Source organism: Tursiops truncatus, chromosome 17, assembly GCF_011762595.2.
Source record: "Tursiops truncatus isolate mTurTru1 chromosome 17, mTurTru1.mat.Y, whole genome shotgun sequence".
Classification (NCBI taxonomy): domain Eukaryota; kingdom Metazoa; phylum Chordata; class Mammalia; order Artiodactyla; family Delphinidae; genus Tursiops; species Tursiops truncatus.
This window is the reverse complement of record NC_047050.1, coordinates 20,401,945-20,419,709: the sequence shown is the minus strand read 5'-3', so window position 1 is coordinate 20,419,709 and position 17,765 is coordinate 20,401,945. Positions and strand designations below refer to the sequence as shown.

At 37.3% G+C, this 17,765-nt stretch overlaps 1 non-coding gene across 2 annotated transcripts in view; it reads left to right on the top strand.

Annotated features, from left to right (window-relative positions):
- Positions 1-1,925: 1,925 nt before the first annotated feature.
- LOC101334078 (uncharacterized) overlaps positions 1,926-17,765 on the top strand; it is a 40,054-nt gene continuing 24,214 nt past the window's right edge. The window contains exons 1-2 of one of the 2 annotated variants that reach the window (XR_012327219.1): positions 1,926-12,268; positions 14,670-17,219. This is a non-coding gene — a transcript (uncharacterized protein). Of the gene's footprint in view, positions 17,220-17,765 lie in introns of both variants that reach the window. The other variant, XR_002174347.3, reaches the window with a different exon arrangement.

Sequence of the window (17,765 nt, the reverse complement as noted above, 5' to 3'; positions counted from 1 at the left end):
GGTAGAGTTCCCACTCCCTTTTCCAAAAGTATTTGTATGGTACTTACAAATGCATGCACAGTATTTGTAAATGAATGTAGTTTAGTTACTTTAAAATATCTAGAACTAGCACACCAGATCAAAACAATTGACATAAATACTTTATATTATCAATTCACCTAAGCCTGTAAGATAACCATATGTCCTCAACTAAGAGTCAAGACGCAGGTTCTGACCCAGGAGTTTGTATTCTTTCCAGATGTGGACACAGAAATGCTGACATTTCTGAGGTATTTTTATGGTTTGGTTGCCAATAAGACATAATGCAAGCTTGAACTTCAGCTGAGCCTTCATCTAGTCACAGTTCTGAATTAGTGGAGCCAGAGACTTTACCATCCTGTGAGGTGTCAGGGACGGCTCCCTGGTAAACATATTCCCTAAGCACTCAGGAAATGCCATCCTCTCCTGGCAGCCTCTGTTCTCTCAAATTGCCAACAATTTTTAAGAGTGCCTTTTTAATCAGCAAAAATTATAAAACACCACGATTGTTTTCCACTCATGAAAAGTATGGTCATTTGCTTTAAAAATGCTTAGCTCCAGACCAAGTACAAAGGGCAAATAAATTCTTTGAGAGTAAGGACCCCCATCCAGTATTGTGTGCAATATTTCTTAATGCCCCTTCTCAAAGCTACCAGAATATTCCTCAGTTTCAATTGGATGACTCTCTTTCTTAAATGGCAAAATAGACTGTGAGCTCAGTGAGGATAGAGACTGTATCTTGCTCATTGTTTTGTAACACTGCAGCCGAAAACAGTGACCGGCACAATACAAGTGCTCAGTAAGTGTTTGAAGAAGGCAGGAGAGTTTGGGGTTTGATCATGAACCCCTTAACAAACATCGAGCAGAGCAACTAATGGTATTATTGTGAGAAGATTTCTACATGCATTTCTGTAACACCATAGAGAGGCCAGCACCCCCAGTTTGTCTTTGTGGTGAGTCTTAGGAGTGCCATTTTTAATTTAAAATGTTCTGTGGTATTCTTGCTTTGAGGGGAAAACAGTTGGAATTCAGGAGCACAATAAGAGAATTAATAACATTTCTTTGAAAATACATGCAATTTTGGAGCTGTCAATTTCAGCTATGTCTCTTTAAATACTTTTTCTTCTAGAATACAACTGGGTAGATGAGATTTTTTTTAATTCCATTATAGAAGTAATAGCCCTGTTTTGGTGTTTTGTAAGCAGATAATATTCTGCTAGTGACTGTCTTTGCAGTAATGCATTGCTCTGAATTCTGAATTCTATTATTTTACATCTACAGCAGCTTAAAGTGTATTTTTTATAAGCAGCAAACTTCACCTCATAAAAATTCATTACATAAGGGCATAAACAAGTGCTTTTTCTTCTAGTCATTGGCAGTAAGTGATTCATCAGTTTTCCACAGAAAACCAATTTCATTGCAGATGTTCTGTAATTTCCAATCTCCCTGAATTGTGGAACCATATCACACAATCCCAATGCAAGGAATGTAAGGATTTTTTTTCTTTTTTTAAGGTCTGTGCTTAGTCTCTTTAATAGGATTGAATATCATTTGCTGTCTGTCTCATCAGTTTTATTTTTTAAAAAAAATTAAGTAATCAGTCTCCTATTCTTTCCTTTCCCACGTATGTTGCTTCCACACGTGGATAGATAACTGGTAGAAAATTCAAAACCCACAGATTACTTGATGTCTGCAAACAATAACGTATACTCCTTTTTCCCAAGGTCAAACTAGAAATACTGAGAGAAACAAAACTTTTCCAAGACTAAATCCTTTTTTCTCCATAATGTTTACTTTCTCTTTTCAGCCCCACAGTGAAGGAGGAGTGTAAGAGGCTTTCCGTGAAAAATGGAGCTCCCGACAGAGATCCTTGGGAAAACTGTCTCCACCAATACCTGAGTTAAGTTTTGTCCAGTGTTTCAAAAAGTTGATAAATGGAAAATGGACATTCAGGTATAAAATAAGGAGTTAAGAGGGAAAAAAATGCCTGCAGATTCCATGATGGTCTAAGGCCATATATGATAAATGAAAATTTCTCAGAAATGCTGACAGGGAAAGGGTTAAATATCTCCTAAAAAACTTAGGAAATTAAAGTCCAGTCTTTTTAAAAACACCTCAATCTTTGGATTGAGAAGTTGAATCAAAAGCATGATAATTAAATTTACTAATAACACAAAGTTATGAGGTATTGCAAGGGTGAAGTGACAGATTTTCAAGATAACCAATTCGATTCTGAAGCTGGTCCTTATTTACCCCTCTGCCTTCCAACTGCAGCTCTGGTTACCCACATATTTCCTTTAATGAGTTACATAAGGAAGGCCCATGGACTTGTCTCAGCAGGACAGTTCCATGCAGGGGCTTCCAAGTGTGTTTTGAAAAGTATAAATATCTTCCATGAGTCTGCCATGGTGCCTGGAATTCTAGCATCAATGGATGTCTCTAAAGTTAGAGCATGATTTCTAATTTGCTAAATTATATGGAATGTGCTGCCACTTCTAGTGGCTTTTCTGCTGGCACCAGGCAGAGACCAGAGGGAGCCAGAGAAAGGGGAAGGTTGGTCTCTATACATCCACCCATAAACTACAGAACCACCAATCAAACCTAGTTTATCTCCTCACCCCCTGTGCTACCCGATTATTGCACATTGCCTCTTTTTACTTACTGTCCTTCAAGTACGTTTTAAATCGGCTTCTCCTTTATACAACCTGAAATTGGAAGTCATAGGAACAATTAAACATAGCCTTCCTCTCCATCGAACTCAGACAAACAATTATTGAACTCTTTCTTCTGTCGACTGAGCACTAGAAATCCAAAGATAAATAGGAGATCAGAGTCTACCAAACGAGAAGATGAAGAGAGTAAATAGACAAAGTGCTTCAGAGCATGGAGAAGTGAGTAATTTATTTCATCGGGGACCTGTGGAGGGCCTCCCAGGGAAGGTGATATTCGGGTTCAGTCTTGATAAGTATGTAGGATATCTTCAGGTGAAACAAATGAAAGGCATTCAAAAGAGAAAAATAAAATTACTCCTGGAATTTAACACATGAGCCTTTAGCATCCAAGTTCAGATGCATAGTCGTTGAATAGATAATCATCAAGCACCTGCAGGGTGCCAGACATTGTGCAAGGTAAGCACTGAGGATGAAAATACAGAGAAAACACAGGACATGATTTCTGTCCACAAGGAGCTCATAGGTTTCCTTGAAAACTATCACTGGGGAAAGCAGGGTCCAGTCAGAGCAGGGGTTTGCACTTGAGCAGGGCGAAGGTAGGTTCATAACATAAGGCATTGTCTAGAGAAGAAAGCACACATTAATAACCTCAAGTGGAGATCCACACCTTCCAGTGCCAGCAGGGAAGGCTAAGGATTCCTCAGAAGACACAGGGCAGCAAAGCTAGAGATAAGACTACTGAAATGAGGCAGCCCAAGCAACAAAGTTCGGTTGAAACATACCAAAAATTCTTAGCTCTGCTCTGTGGCTACTTTTCGAGAATTTTGTATTCAATGAGAAAAGTATTATACAAGCCACACTTCACAAAAGAGGCAACTAAGTAATTTGTCCACAGTTACAGTGCAGGTGTGAAAACTAAGATCTTTCTTACTCAAAATCTATCCTCTTTCTGTAATACGAAATTGCTTTTCAATTTTATTTCACAATTTCTCCCAGAGGCTCACTGTTCAACTGGTTTGTCCATACCTCCTGTATTACATGGATTTCAACAAAAATCAGGAATATATCAGAAAAAAAAAAAAAAAAAAGTTACTCAGATGGAACTATCCTATAGAGTACTGGCCAAAATAGAACAGACACTGGTCAGAATGTCCTATTTGAGTAACTGCACCATAATTGAGAAATAGGGGAGATACAATGTATCCTTGAGATACTTAGATACTTGAGAGGAAAAGTACATGCCAAGAATTTCTTTTGACCCAGGAAATGAAGATAATGATTCAGGAAGCGGAGTGGGTATTACTGTTTTCTTAGAAGTCAGCGTTGTGCCTGGTCTGTGGTAGGACTCACTAATTATTAGTGGAATGAATAGAAGAATGGATGTCAAGGGAAAGGTGAAATATCAGAGATGCTCATTTTACCCTACATATTGTCAAAGTCATTTTCTAGTGGTGCTATTTTTAATAGTCATGCCAAGTATTGTCAGGATATAGAGAAATGAGCATTTTCTTATATTACTATAGGAATATAAATTGTTTCAGAGAAAAGATTGGTTATATGTATCAGAAGCTTTTAAAATATGTCTCCTTTTTCACAAGAAATTATAATTCTATTATTTAATACTACTGATAGTTGGAGAGATTTATTTACCAGGACGTTCATTCCTATTTCCTATGGTAAAAATTGCTGACAACCAAAAATTTCCAACAGGAAATAGGTCAAATAAATCATGCTATAAAAGAATATTTAATAACATGGCAAGGTGTTCACTATATATTCTAGAGTAAAAACTGAAAATCTTACATGCAAAATGTGAAATATTATATTTTCCTAAAAATGAAATATTTATGTATATATATTTATCTATATTCACAACAAAAGACTAGAAGAATTTGTAGAAAAATATTGGTAATAGCTATCTCCAGGGGAATTGGAGTAATTTTTACTTCCTTCTATGTGATTTTCTGTATTTTCCAAATTTTCTACAATAAATATATATTTCTTTTACAAAAAGAAAAGAAATTCACAAAAATGTAAAGGCAAGCAACAAAATGAGAAAAATATTTTCAAATTATATGAAATAAAGGGTTAATGTCCTTGATCCTCATCCTTAAAAGAATGAATAAAAAGACATGAAAAGACAATTCTCATAAAAGGAAATAATAATGGCTAAAAAACATAAAAATATGTTCATCTTGGCCAGCAATCAAAGAAATGCTAATTAGAATAACAATATGCTATACAGATGTGACTATTCATTATTGATGAAGTCCCAAATAATGATATATTTGAGGAAAGCAATTTGCCAGTATGAATGAAGAGCCTTAAATAACTCATAGCTTTTGACCCAAGAATTCCACTTCTCAGAATCTATCCTAGGAAAGCAGTCCAAAATGGAATAAACTTTAGAGATGTGCATATCAAGTCACTTGAGGAGTATTGACTAAGACCAAGAAGAGGAGGGAGAGGATTTATACTTTGGTACCAAGACAGGAAGGAGAGAATGGCACAGTGTGCTGCCCACCCGCGTTAAATAAATATGACCCATGTATTAGTCAAGGTTATGCAGAGAAACAGACCAAATAGGATGTGTATACATAAATATGGATATAGACATAAATATGTATTTATATATATATATGAAGAGATTTATTATAAAGAATTGGCTTTCACAGTCATAGAGGGTAGAAAATTCAAAACCCAGGCATGCTGTTGACCCAGGATAGCCAATGCTGCTGTTCTGATTTGAAGGCCAGCAGGCTGAAGAATTCTGTCTTGTTCTGGGTAGGCTGATCTTTTAGTTCTATTCAGACCTTCAACGGACCGGATGAGGCCCACCCACATTAGGAAGGGCAGTCTGCTTTACTCAAGAGTCTGCCAATTCAAATGTTAATCTCATCCAAAACAGCTTCATAGAAACACCAGGGTAATGTTTGACCAAATATCTGGGAACCATGGTGCCAGCCAAGTTGACAAATAAAATTAACCAACACATCCTGTGATGGAGGGGCTGCCAATGGAAGATAAAGGAAGTGTCCTTTGGAAGATCCTTGTCAGGCACAGACATAAACAATGTTGCTCTGGGGCCTGAAGGACAAAACCTGGTCAGAGTGGAGAGAGAGGCCTTTTTCTGGTCTTTACAGAGAACACAGCAATGGTCTGATGCAATGAGTACTTAAAGAGTCAGCACCCTTTTGATACCTCAAACATTTGCAGCAATGGGAACTAGGAAACAAAGCCCCCATCTTCAAATGGTAATTTGTTATGCAGCAATAGATAACCGATACAATAGTACCTTACAATACTGAACCTGGTTTTAGACTATGCTCCTGCCAAATGGCAATAGACTATGAAAGATTGCCACATAAGAGTAAATATTATTTAAATTTTCTTCTCCACTTTGACATAAATTACTTTCAATTAAGTAGCAATGATAGTACGCTAAATCCAATAATCGTTGGTTTATCATAAAGATGCACATTTCTGGTCACTTAGTAAAGCTACTTAAATGGAAATAATATTTTAGTTAGCTAGCTGGTTAGATCAAGCTGACAACAACTGATTTTTTTTTTTTAAAGGCACTGGGTGGTGGTTGCTGCTGCTGCTTATTATTTTCATCTTGATGAACGGATTTCCCATAAATTAAATGAGAATCCATTTTTTTTAAGTGATAAGTTATTTGTTTCGCTGAGTACCTCTGATCTTTTAAAAGTTTATTTTCCTCCATTTCTGACAATTCTGATTACACTGCTGTCATTATAGGTAGGTATTGGTTTACATAATTGGTAGACCCAATGTTCTACTTTACTAAAGCTATTAACTCTTAGGTACACTGATCTGTTAGAACCTGTTTCTAATCTCCAATGAGAGCTGTGAATTGGAAGGTAGACTATGTTCCAAGATGTGCAAGAACCCCCTGAACCAGAAAACTGGATTTTTATCTTCCTGACCTTCTATTTATCCTTTGAAAAGACAGAAGCAATATGAACTGTGAAACTAACCTGCTGGTTCAGGTTCCTCTTCTTCCTTCTTAGTGAGCTGTTTTCCTTTCTCCATTTTCTTTCAACTTTCTTCACTGCTGAAGTCTGAAAAAAAACTTGATTTTTATAAGCTTACAATTTTTTTTTTGAAAATAAGTTTCTTTTCCTTAATTTAGTTGGTCAATTAATATTCAATGAAAACAAGGTTTTTGATATTTATTATTCTTTCTTACTTCAGTTAAATACAGATACTTGATACCTGTACACTTATTTATAGCTGGGTCTTACTGAAGACCCCCCTTTTGAAATAAAGTGGGTGTCCTAGATGTGAAGTATACCAATTCAAAGCAATTGAATGCAGAAACAGAAACCAACAAACACTAGCTATCCAATTACCTACATTAGAAAATCTGGGGGATGCAGACACATAATTTGGCTGAAGTCAAATCAAGATTTCATCCATATCAACTTCTACTAGAATAATCTATCAATCCAAGTAGGACTTTTACGACAAAGCTGCTCTGTTAAATCATAGTCAACTGAGCAAACATTATACAGCTATGTAAATATTAAAAGGTAAGTGGGAGCAGGGAGGGGGCTCTTCTATTTTTTTCGCCAAATCTTTGTATTTGAGAAAATATTCTTCTTACAGGAGCCAACCCAAGTTCTGTCTCCTCCATTCCAGCCAGTCAGCTCGCCTCTGTGGTCACAGATTTATTGGTCATAACACTCAAGTAATCATCAAATCACAGGCTTGAAAGAATTTTCTTGAAGAATTCCTCTGTAAAATATTTATCAATTAAGAATCCAGAGTCCATTTTATTACTTCCAATGACTGAGTTCACTGTCTCCCAAGAAAGTCAGTCATGCTTTTGAGCAGTTTTATTTACTTTAAACATTTACCTGCCATTTTGAAATAGTTATGTGCTGGTCATAATTCTGCCCAGTAAAGCCCTTTGAAAAAGTCTAATCTTCCTTCCCCAAGAGAGTCTTTTATCTACTTAAAGTAAAAACAAAACATGGCTCCCTTCCTTTTCTCTTATCTAGGCTTACCCTCCCTCTGGCACAACACCCACACTGCAAAGGGAAGTTAGATCAAAAGGGTGAGTGGGAGCTGAAATTCAGGCCACACTCTCCATGCTAGGTGTTGAGCTCCAACATGGGGCTGTAGACAACCACAGGAGAGGATGTCTTTTATAATTTTCATGAAGGCACCCCCCCACCCCGATTAAGTACTCTTGCCAAACTTTCCACCTGCAGGACTTACTTTATCTGGAGAAGTGACCTTATTCAGGCACCGATGTTGTATATGTCAGGGAATCTGTGTTCCTTACATGACATGATGTCAAATCTCCCCTCTGTGGTTCTTTCCTAAATTCTTCTATTGCTATCACCATGCCTACATCAGCAGCTTCTCAAAGATAGATTTTTCTTAATCTATTTTTTTCTTAAAACTTGTATCTGTATATACAATAAAGTATACTTTAATACCATTTTTATTATTCCACAATTTAGGTCTTCAATAGAGCTTGTCTAATTACTATATCAAAGTTGAATTCTTTGACCTGGTTTTCAAAGACCATCGTCTTTGGTTTAACCTGAATTTGGTTTAACCTGAAATTTTAACTCAACCGGTTCAAAACTGAACTGATCATCATTATCCCCAAACCCACTTCTTTACTATGTTCTTTCTTTTACTAATTGAAGTATAGTTGATTTACAGTGTTTCATGTGTACAGCAAAGTGATTCAAAGTTTTATGTATATCTATATATAAGTATATATATACATACTTTTTCAGATTCTTTTCCATTATAGGTTATTACAGAGTATTGAGTAGAGTTCCCTGTGCTATACAGTAGGTCCTAGTTGTTTCCCTATTTTATATATAGTAGTGTATATCTGTTTACTATGTTCTTTTAATTGTATCACCATCTACCCAGTCACCATGAAAGGAATCTTGGGCTCGTTTCTTAATTTCCACTTCTCCTTCACTTTCACACTCAGTTGGTCACCTAGTCCTGGTACTTCTACATTTGCATTCCCTTATATATCCTTTCTACTCACGACTCTCCATTTCTACTTTTCCTGCCTAAGTTTAGGTTGCTACCTCTGACTTACAGCCTCTAGTCCAGCCATCCAATATTTTACCATGAGGCTTGCTATCTAAATTTCAAATTAATAGGGCCTTCTACTGCTTTAACACCTTTTTTGATGGTTTTCTATTTATGTAAATGGAAGAATATCTAATTCATTTGGCAGAGGTTTCAAAATCTTTGAAATCTTTCTGTCCCCAATTGGCTCTCCATAATGGAAATATCATGGACATCTATGGCCGTGTGCTTCAGATGATTCCCACTGCTTTATAACTGGTGCTTTCTACTTCTTCCCAAATGTCAACAGCCATCATGGCTATCATAACCTAATTATCTTTACTTCTAGTTCATCCCAGTTATCAGTGACCTTAAACAATAATCACTGTTCATAATCCATAAAGGAACTAGTAGTAGGGATTAATTTATGGTAACTAAAATAAGTCCTCTCAGAATGGCACTTTAAATTTTACCATAATTTCTGTCTTTCTGTTTTTAAATGTCCAACATACATGTATCACTTTTACTCTCAGTAGACTCTGTCTTGTTGTAAATGGCAACATCATAGTTGAGTATTAATTATTTGTACCTTTGCTTGTTATTAGCACTTCGTGATTTTTATGTACTTTCTTACATTTCTATTTGTAGTCTACAAATCCACAGAATGTGGAATCTTCACATAAGGCTGTGACCACATGCTTTTAACTATGTTGGCAAAAAACATTTACTAACCATTTTCCCACCAAACTAAGTAACATCAGAGGATTTTAACCTGTGAAGAAGTTAGGTCAGAATCTGTTTTAAATTTGCTCTGCATATGTTTGTTATGTTGGAATATTAAGGTGGTCTAATGAAAAAAAAAATAAAGGTTCTTAAGAGCAGAAATCTTACTTGGCTCCTTGTCATCAAACTTTCCTAACAGTTCAAGTAGAGATAGGATAGACCAAAAAATCTCCTTAGGGTTTAAAATCATTTGAAACCCACAGATAGGAGGGTGAGCTGAGTCATATCTAAGCCTAGGATACACCAGGGTATCCAGACTTCCTACATTTTTCAGAAGTGATAGAGATCTGCTGTCTCCAAGCCCACTACTGTCTTGCTTGACCAACATATTACTTTAAACAAAGAAACAAAAACAAACAAAAGGGGGTGAGGGTGCTACCCTGACAACATTCTTCTGTTGGAGAACAGTTTCAAAGTTTCATGGAACAGTTTCATGGTTGGGGATGCCATGAGCACAGGGAGAAAAGATTTGGCTCCCCAGTGAATGGGCAACTTTTCGTAGAGCTTAATTATTGGAGTAAATTAAAAAGTCAACACCTAACTGACTTCACGTTTATCCCGGAGGATTTAAGCCTCCAGGAGGAAGAGCAGTTGGACTTGTAGCAACTCCTGGGGATGTCCCACAGGCAGACTACTCCAGGAAGCCATAGATATGAGTAAAAGTTTGGGAATCCTAGATTGAAGATGGTGATTGAAAATGAAACCCAAGAAGGCAGTCTGAGCCATCACAGATCAAGAAGAAAAAAACCCCACAAAATCATTTCAAAATTCATATCTTATTTCCTTTGTCCTTTCTATGGAGTGTGTAATTAACATTTATGATGTTTTAATATTATTTGCCTCATTTTGGAAAATGCACGTCTCTAGAGTTGATTCCCATCGTTAGCAATCGATGAGAAGACTGGGGTAGGATTTTACCTACCTAAGAAGACAATGAAACCATCTAATTGTGATCAGTCTGAACCATAGGGCCAAAGTCTTCAAGAATGTGATTCAACCCACTTGTTTTAATGGTGAGCATCGCATTGCCTTATCTGAACGCTAGTATTCTTTAAAAGAGTGTTTTTCAAACTACATATCAGGACCCAGTAGGGGTCATTAAGTCAGTTTAATTCGTTGGGACCAGCGTTTTTGAAAACCAACATAAAATAGAACTAAGCAGAACAGAAAACACATTTCCTCACACATGGGAAGGGTAATGTATTAGTCAGGATAAGCTAACCTATATTTGGTATCTAACTGGCTTTAACACAATAAAACATTTCCTTCTCACTGGTATAAAGCCAGTTCAGGTTAGTTGAGCCTCCTCTATCTGACAGCTTCACAATGTACATCATGTGGTCTCCAAGTCAGGGTGTAACCAACACTGAAGAGAGAGGTTGAGGGCCACACAAGGAATATTTAAGTTCCAGGCCTGGAAGCAGCTTGCATCACAGCTGCCCACATCCCATGGGCCAGCCCTGGGTCACGTGATCCCAATCAAACTTGAAGGAGTGGGGCACAATGTAGTCCTCCTGTGCACACAGAAGAGACAGTGGAAAGGACATTTACACCCGCTCTATTTACACCCACTCTTCACTGAGTTCAGCAAGGATGAGCTTCTGTAGAAAAAGCATTGTACTTCAGATATTTTAACAAATACCTCACCTTTCCTGAAATATTAGGCAGCAATTTTCTTTTCTTTTTCTGAAAAGAAGGCACTTTCTGTTATCACTGGGTCAAAAACACAAGTTGGTTTTTATGTATTTGGATTTTCCTACCAAGTTAATTAAACTGACATGTATTGAACATCTGTTAGTGTATCCGGCCCCATGTAAGAATCAAAGATGGAGGGGACAGTGGTTCTTCCCCTTTCTCCATCATCTCTTTCTATATCAGCATCATTTCTTCAATCATGTGCTCCCACTGAGCTGCACCAGAAGCCTGACATTAGAGACTGCTTTTTGCCCTAAAAAGTTGCAAATATGCAAAATGTCCTAATCTGAGAAAAACTGTTACCTTATCGTGAAGAACTTCAACTCTGGTGAAGAATTGCTAGTGGACTAGACGACCTGCCTGTGAATTCCTTTTGCACAGCCTCTCTGTGTAGATTCTGTATCCATCATCCCTTAGTCTTTACAGCCTTGGCGCCTGCTTCTAACTACATACTGCTGTGGATTGAATTGTGTTCTCCTGCACCCACCCCCAGCCCAATTCATATGCTGATGCCCTAACCTCCAATGTGGCCGTATTTGGAGACAGAGATTTTAGGAGGAAATTAAGGTTAAATGAGGTCATAAGAGTGGGACCCCAATCCTATAGGTCTGGTGACCTTATAAGAAGAGGAAGAGACGGCGGACTGTTTTCTCCTTCAGCATGACCAAGACCACATGAACACGCAGGGAGAAGGCAGTGGGTCTGCCAGAAAGAGAAGCTTTCACCAGAACCTGACCATGCTGGCACCCTGATCTCGAACTTCTAGCCTCCAGAACTGTAGGAAAATAAAGTTCTGTTGTTTAAGCCACCCAGTGATGGTGTTTTATTGTGGCAGCCCAAGCAGACTAAGACAAATGCCGACCTTGGATAATCAGTAATGATATATAGCATTAAATGTCTCCTTCTCTGTGCAGGTTGCTCTCACCTGTCCAAGCAATCTTTCTGTCACTTGAGGACTTTGCAGACACACTGTATCCATCACACTCTACTGTCGTTACTTGAGTACACATTCTCTCATCTACTCAAATGTAAGTTCCTAGAGAAGAGAGATCAGTCCAAAGATAACACCTAATGGTGGGAACACATGAAACCACCATCAGAGGCAAGTGTTATCTCCTTTTGCAAATGAGAAAACTAGCTCTGATATGACCCTGAGGTCAGGCTGTAAGCAATCTGTGGAACTAAGATTTCAACCAATGGATGTTGATCTCCAAGGAAAATTTTATTTTAATAATAAAAGTTATAAGCCTCCGCTCTTCCCTTTCCTCCTATCTTGCCAAATTTTTGGACCTGGTACCAGAACACTAGCTCAGCCCTGAGCACTGAACCGTCTCTTTATTATTTACTTCTCTGCTTTTCCAACATCTCTGCCGCTTAAATCCTTTCAGCTTTATTTGTCCTAGGTCCACAACCCAGGGCCATCTACATTATTGGAGCTGACACTTTGATTAAAACAATGCAATATTGTAACATTGACTGCCTCTGTATTTAATTATTTAACAATGCTTTCCTTAGTGTGTTAGTTATTATAACATAGCTAATGAATCAATTTAATTAGATATAAACAAGTTTATTTTGTTTTCTGTTAAAAATCCAATTCTCTTCTTCATCATATTTACCGCTACAAAATAACAAGCTAAGTCCTTTAAATCACTTAAATCCATGGGGTTTATGCCATCAGGTTAAGAAATTTTTTGCCATCACAAGTCTTTAATTACTTTTCCCACTCATAGTAGGCACTCACAAGTAAGATACAATATGAATTTCTTGAACTAATGCAAAACAAAGAAGAAGAAAAATCACGCTCCTTAAAAGCAAAAGCCTGATCATCATCATATTTTGATGATTCAGATAATGGGCAGTAATATAAATAGACTAATGAAATTAAGAGTGATTCATATTCACTCCCTGGTGCAACTGGCTTCACTAAAGAAAGCACGATGCTATTCTAAGGCTAAAGGAAGCTCATTCTTTTAGCTGAACATTTAAATATGCCATTTTAAAACAAGTGCTTTGTTTAAATTTGATTGACTCTTCTCAAACCATATGGCCTTAAAATATTTATGAGTCATTTTGGGTTGAATGCAAGACATATTGGCTGTAAAAAGTACATTAAAAATAATGCTAGTAATAATCTATAATATTATTTTCAAGATAAGTCTTTTCCTGATCACTGGTAATGTCATTTTTCTTACTCTTAGTTACCATCTTTATTTCTTAAAAATGATCCCAAGTTTTAGCTCAAAGATGTTCTCACTACAGAGTTCCAAATAAGTTAATAACCTGTTGTAAGAACAGTGGGAACGAGACAGAATAAATTGAAGCCACCATTCCAATTAATCTTTGCTCAGTTCTAGCTTTTAGGTTTCTCCAGACTCTGGGATCAGGGATTTCATGGAGAAAAAAAAATCAAAATCCCCAAACTACCAAACTGCCCTACCAAATATACTCCCTGTCTTTGGATATTCCAAAAGAAGAGTTCCATGGTGCAAGATAAGCTCCCAATGCAGCACGATAGTAAATGGATGACAGCCTAGATCCATTGATTCTAGTGCTTAAAAAAAGAAAAGAATGCATATAAAGGGACTGGCATTGTTATTGACTTCTATTTATTTTTGTTAGGGTTTTTAGTCCCAGGCCAGTTGTCCCTTAATTGCTCAGCAAGGTCTTGGGTAGCTTTCTGTTCAACCTATATGTTCCCATGGAATGCAATCTAATTGCAAATATTGGCTATCCATGAATCATGTAAATCTCATTCCTTGGAAAGCCACAGGTAAGTTTCCCCACTAGGAATACATTCATTCCAATGATCTGTTATTCTGGATTATTCACATTGCTGCCCTTGTTCAGCCATTCAATGTACATCTTTTGTGTGTCTACCAGATGGCTAATGTCTTTAGCATGGGAAAAACAAAATGAGAAGACACTATTCCCACCCTCAACAAGCATACAGGATGGCAATGTGTTAGGAATTAGTGTGTTTGAATCCTTACAACAACTGCCTTGAATGGGGTAGGTGTCACCATCCCCATTTACAGATGGGAACAACAGAAGACATAAACCTGAACCTCAGAAAGGTTAAATATTATTAAGTCCAAGGTCACAGAGTTAATATGTTACAAAATTTGAGTTCACATCAAAGGTAGCTCTACCTAGTTCCCAAACCTATGATCCTTTTATTATTAATTTCTGCTTTCCTTTATCAGTTTAAAAAACAAAAAAATTACTGAATTTATTTTGTTTCTAAGTCTTCCTCAAAACTTCCCTATTCATTATTCCTAAAAATTGACATTTTACTATCTTGTATACCAAAACTTTAATACATTTGCTTTTTTATATAAAAATAATACTATTTTAAAATATTTTAGGCACTAAAATACCATACAGGGTCTTGTGTCATAAATATGTTTTTACTTCCCCCACTTTCAGAGAGAAGAGGTGCACAGGGACCTCCCCAGATTGAGCCCCATTCTTCAGGCCAGTCATGGGGGTGAAACGGCTGGAATTAGAGAGTGTGGTCATGAAGAAGCATTGCCTGAAGAAGAGCCAGAAAGTACTCTTAGTCATTCTAGAATTTGAGGAGTGATTTTTAACATGCCAGGAAGAAGTGAGTCAATAAGGAAGAATGTAAATCAAAAGGGTAGAAGTAAAAGGAAAAACACAGTCACTTTTATGTAAATTGAAAGATCTGCTTTTGCCAAAAGGAAATTCTGGGAAAGATCTTGCCTGCACATCAGCAAAATGCAGGCAAATTCCCTTTTGTTTTCATCCTTCTGTCAGGAAAACTTTTCCCAGACCAGTGGGGCATGTAGGACTAGAATGGAAACAGGATGGATTGAAAATTATCTTTACTATGAAATCATAAAAGGTACAAAGAGGTAGTTTTTTTTCTTTCTTTTTCTTGAGCAATTTTCAAGACTGCCATATGAGCTGGACTAAGCTCCAGGGCTAAGACCAAGCCTTTTCTAGACCCTTTCTAGATTTAAATTGTAGCCAAGAGGTCAATCATTTTAATTTTGTCAATCCTACAGAATCTAAGATTATAGGGAACAAACTGTATATTCTGCAATGGATATTCACCCCATTTCATTAAAAAAAAAGTTTTTCTTTAATTACAAAAAGTCATTTGTGGTGGGTTTTTGATATAAAATATTATTCATTTTAGCTTATAAAAACATTTTTAGGACTAATTGTCAAACTGACATTTCATATTTTATTACATAATTTCTATTTAAGCATGTAATATGAGATCCTTCACCCCTGTGTAATTTTGTGAAAGAGTGTGACCTTTGAAAAATAAATTATCCATGCATTTTTGGAAACCTGAGACGTCTTTATCAATATCCTCCTAAATATTTCATATGTTTTCTCTAAAATCCCCACTTTTTTGTCAGAAAATTACTATAAAATCTCTATTTCAATAATGGCCCCTGAATTTGTTTTGTTTTTTATTTTAATTGCTGTCGTAACAAATGATCACAAACTTAGTGGCCTAAACAACATACATAAGTCTATTATCTCACAGTTCTATAGATCAGAGGTCCAGGACGGGTCTCACCAGGGCAAAATCAAAGTGCTGGAACCAATGCCCTAGGGATACCAAGGGATGACTCTATGCAGTTGTAGAACTGATATTGATGCCAAAATTCAGCCTCAGAATACAGGTACAGAATTGAATCTCGGAGACAGAGTTTTGGGTGAAATAGAAAAGAATAGCTTTATTGCTTTGCCAGGCAAAGGGTACCACAGAGGTAATGCCCTCAAAACTGTGTCCCCACCTGGAGGTGGTAGTGAGGAGTTTTATAGTAATGGTTCAAAGAGGAGGGCGTGATCAGCTCATGGACATTTGTTTGGTGCTGAGGTAAGTGGGAGTTGGCATCATCAACCTTCTGGTTCCAAGCGGTCTGTGGTCTACTGGCTTGTGGGCAGCATACAGTTCACCTCTCCACCTGGTAGGAATTTCAGTATCTGCAAAACAGCTCAAAGATATTGTTATGTATATCCCTTGAGGGAGAACCAGGACCCTGCTCCAAGGCTGCACTATTGTTTCTTGACTGCTCTTCCCCTGTCTCTGCATCCCTTCCCTTCCCTGATTAGCAACTGTTTGAACCTGCTCTTTGGAATTCAGGGAGGGTCATGGATGCTGAATGAAGCCTATTTCCTTATACTCCAATAAAGATGTTAAAAAAAAAGAATTCATAGCAACAAACCTGGAATCTCAAAAAAAAAAAAAACAAAGGAAAGAAAAGAAAGGGGGGACACAGAAAGGCTTTTGCGCCCAGGAGCTCCAGAGGGTCCTGCTCGGTTTCAAGATCTCTGTTTCCTTACTGTCAGCGGGGGGACCCGTTAGCTCCTAGAGAAAACCTCTCTCCAATGCTTGCCCGTGGTCCCTTACCTCCCTGAACCAGCAGCAAAGTGTCAGGATCATTCTCACACTGCCACCTTTCACTCACTAAAGCCAGAAGAGGTTCTCAACTTTTAAGGCCACATGTGATTAGATTGACTGCACAGAGATAACCTAGAATAATTTTTCTGTCTTAAAATCCTTACGCTCAATCACTTCTGTAAAATCCCTTTTGCCTTGTAGGGTAATATATTCACAGGTTTGGGGATAAAAATGAGAACATACGAGGGCCATTATTTTGTCTCTTATGGCACCTCCACTGCAGTGGAGAACTGGATTTCTTCAGATGAACTAGCTTTCCCGATAACTCTCTTAAATGAAAGTGGATCATTGTCCTAAATTTATAATATTTCAGAACCAGGAGATACCATCAAGATCCACCTCCTTTCCTTTCTCACTGCCACTTTGTCTTTGTGTGTCCACCCTCGTTTAATTTCCCTTCCTACTTTTTTTGCCTATATGACTCTACTATTTTTTTTTACCAGGATTTTTCTTAACTTCAGGAAGCTCCCCTTCATGTTCAGCGTTCTTGAAACCTGCACCAGATTCCCTCGAGACCTGCCTTACCTCATTGGGTAAGAACAACCACCCAATACTCAGATATCACAGTTCCTGGACCAAATCCAACACATTTTACCCTCATTTGGTTTTAACAGAGCCACACGATAGCACTTCCATTATTTGGAATTCTTTAGTCCCTAAATGCCAAACTCTAAATTTTCCCTCTGATCCTTATTTTGAGCTTCTCATTGTCAATCTTGCACTACCATTAAATCTACTCTTTAATTTCATCCAGACTTCCAGGTCTAACTTCTCTCTACTCTATAACCATTCATTTATGCCCAACTCATTAATTTTTGTAAGACCAAATTCATTCATTCGTTTCTTGATCAAGGGTTTATTTAAAACCTATTCAATGCAGATTTTACAGAAAAACATTACAGTTGTTCCTGATCTCAGAGTTTACAATCTGGTTTCACTTTCCTTCCTACCGAGTCAGATCCCCAAGAAAAGGTTCAACTGTTCATTCACAAGTATTCAAAATTTTATTGACTACTTACCTTATTCTAATTCCACTGTGCAGTTAGTTCCCCAAATATAGGTTCCATGCTTGTCTAAAT